At 40.7% G+C, this 2,959-nt stretch overlaps 1 long non-coding RNA gene across 1 annotated transcript; it reads left to right on the forward strand.

Annotated features, from left to right (window-relative positions):
* Positions 1 to 464: 464 nt before the first annotated feature.
* On the forward strand, positions 465 to 996 carry LOC106941592 (uncharacterized). The gene is made up of 2 exons (XR_001423403.1): positions 465 to 675; positions 759 to 996. It is a non-coding gene; the product is annotated as an uncharacterized LOC106941592 (long non-coding RNA).
* The last annotated feature ends 1,963 nt before the right edge of the window (positions 997 to 2,959 follow it).

Below are 2,959 nucleotides of genomic sequence, written 5' to 3' on the forward strand. Positions count from 1 at the left end.
TATATATTTAAACAAAGTGTTGTAATTAAATTAACTCCTTGAATGAAAAAATAACTCCTTGTTCCATAAGAGACACAGGCTGACAGAGAAACCAGAGACCTGCTGCATGTGTATCTGTCCTCGAGGGGGGGGAAGAGTCATGCTGCTGCTGTGTGTGCGTGTGTGTGTGTGTGTGTGTGTGAAATCTCAGCAGACCATAGTATAAACTGTAATAAAAGCCTTCACTAAACTTTAAACTTTTACATGAATGAATGAAAGATATATACTATATTTAAACAAAGAGACACACGGACTGACAGAGAAACCTGAGAGTAGGGTGGGGAGAGTCATGCTGCTGCGTGTGTGCTGGTTCTTGCTCCATGTGCGTGTGCGTGTGTGTGTGTGTATCTATCCTCGAGGAGGAGAGACTTACTGGTGTGTGTGTGTGTGTGTGTGTGTGTGTGTGTGTGTGTTGGTGAATTTGATTTAGCAGGACATTTTGGACAGAATACAACACTAGAAGAACTTTTTTTTTTTATTGTCTCTCTATTGCACCAAAATCTGTAGAGCTGTGTGTATGAAATCTCAATACACATTCATTATATTTCACAGCTTCCAGAGCCCGAGCAATACTATGGAAGAGGAGAGCACACAATCTGCAAGCCAGAGCCATCTTGTTGGATGGACTGATTACAGGTATATTATTTGATTTTATCATCTAAAATCACATTTCACAGCTGCTAGAAATTTATTCCTGATTATTTATTTATTTATTACAGAATCTCTGTGGTTTCTGGAGAAACGTACAGGGTCCGGAAGACGCGCTTCAACATTCTATCGCTCTATGACTGCGAGAGCTAAGTTACTTCTACAAGCAACCAAAATTCTGGTCGACAATGTCTACTCTGATGCAAAGTTGATTGAGAAATGATTCATGTTTGATCTGTCTCTTATAACTCTGTGAAATATGGATGACCGAGAAGGTAGAGTTGAATTCAATGAAGCTTTTCAAAATCCTGAATCTCAGTCAGATTATTCCCAGCAAATTGTTAATGCCATACAGATTCTGCAAACATTTGCTTCAACATTGAATACTGCTGAAAATAACGACAGCATTTTACAGAGACCTGCTTTTAGCCCTGCTTCTAGCCCTGCAAGATCACCTATTTTAAACCAGTCTGAAGTCTCAGAATATTTCAGACAAATTAATGATGCACTTCACGGTTTAAATAGTTGTCTTTCTCCACAAAACTCACCTGCCACCTCACGTGCTGGGTCACCCACTGCCTCACCCACTACCTCACGTGCTGGTTCATTTAGGCTGGACGAAGCTTTTCAAAATCCTGAATCACACCCCGGGTTAGTATCTGCAGCAGTTGATCAAGCACAGCAGCAACAACAGCAGCAGCAGCAACAGCAGCAGCAGCAGCAGCAAGGAGCTGGTCTAAACCAAAGTCAGAGGGTTGAACGCCAACGATTCAATAACATTGAAATAAGGAGACCGTTATCAATCCCGCCTCCAACTCATGCTGTACCTGACATTGCTCATTTCTACTCCGCAGTTATGAATATTTTAATCGATCTGGCTGACACTGCAGGATCATTGGATGCACGTAATGATCTGGTACAGTTAGAGTTAGTGGGGGGTAATAGTTCTCATCACATAACTGTTTCTGTTACTGATGATGATGCAATCCTACCAGCATTTGAGGAATTTTTAAGTGAGCTGGTTCAATCTAATGCTGAGCTGCCTTCAGAAAATAACTTAGAGTTGGTTCTTCAGATAGTTAAGAATCCCACAGGAGGTACAAAACGCAAGGCTGAAAAAACATTGGAATGTGAATTGATTCATAAGAAAAGGTGCCACCTGTATATTGTACAAAATACCGGTATATCAGTTGTGTTTTGCAATATGCCTCGCACGCCTCACTCATCCAGAATTTACAGATAATCAATCTCTTGTACAGGCTAGACAGTGGCAGCAACAGGCAGGTTTATCTGACCAGACACCAGTTACGTTCAGTGACATTACCAAGTTTGAAAACATTGTACAAAGAAAAATTGTAGTGTTTCATCAAACCTCAAAGAATGGGGCTTTGTCTAAATTTGAGACAGATTTTCAAAATCGAACAGATCCCTGCTTTCTCCTACTCCATAATAAACATTACTATGGAATTAAGAATCTCACAGGTTTTACCGGCTCGAGGTATATTTGCAAGTTCTGTTTCAGCGGTTACAGAAATGCTAACACTCATCACTGTCAGGGTTACTGCGGTGTCTGCTGTAGCTACAGCTGTACACATTTGCAGTACAATCCAGTACCTTGTCAAGATTGTAATAGAATCTGTCGAAACTCAACATGTTATGATAGACACAAAGAACCTCGCAACAGACCTCATGCTGACATGCTTGTGAGCGAATGCTCAAATTTGATGATCAAATGATCAAAATGATCAAATTTTGTTCTACATGTAAAAGGTTATATCACATCCCCATGACCAAGGAGAAAACCTTACATGTATGCGAATCAAAATGTGGGATCTGTGGAGAAAAAAATCTACCACCTGGTACAGACGTAACTCTAAACGATCATCTGTGCTACATTCAAACCGCTACTGTCGATGACAAACTTCATGACAAACTCGTGTTCTACGATTTTGAAAGCTATTTTGATCAGAGCGGTACACATATTCCGTTTCTAGTCTGTTCCAAAACAGTGAAAGGTGTTGAATGGCATGCTTACGGCTTGGGTTGCGCGCAACAATTTCTTCTGCATTTCAGAAGACCGATGTACAAGGGTTACACCTTCATAGCCCATAACGCACGGGGGTACGATAATTATTTACTCCTGAATGCTATGGTGCAGTTGGGCATAAAACCATATCTGATCATGCAGGGAGGGAAAGTGCTCTGTTTTACAGACCCTGACTACAAGTTAAAATTTATTGACAGCCTGTCATTTCTAACTATGAAACTGAGC

This window comes from Poecilia latipinna, unplaced genomic scaffold (assembly GCF_001443285.1).
Source record: "Poecilia latipinna isolate Pla-1442-1.1 unplaced genomic scaffold, P_latipinna-1.0 Scaffold3754, whole genome shotgun sequence".
Lineage (NCBI taxonomy): Eukaryota > Metazoa > Chordata > Actinopteri > Cyprinodontiformes > Poeciliidae > Poecilia > Poecilia latipinna.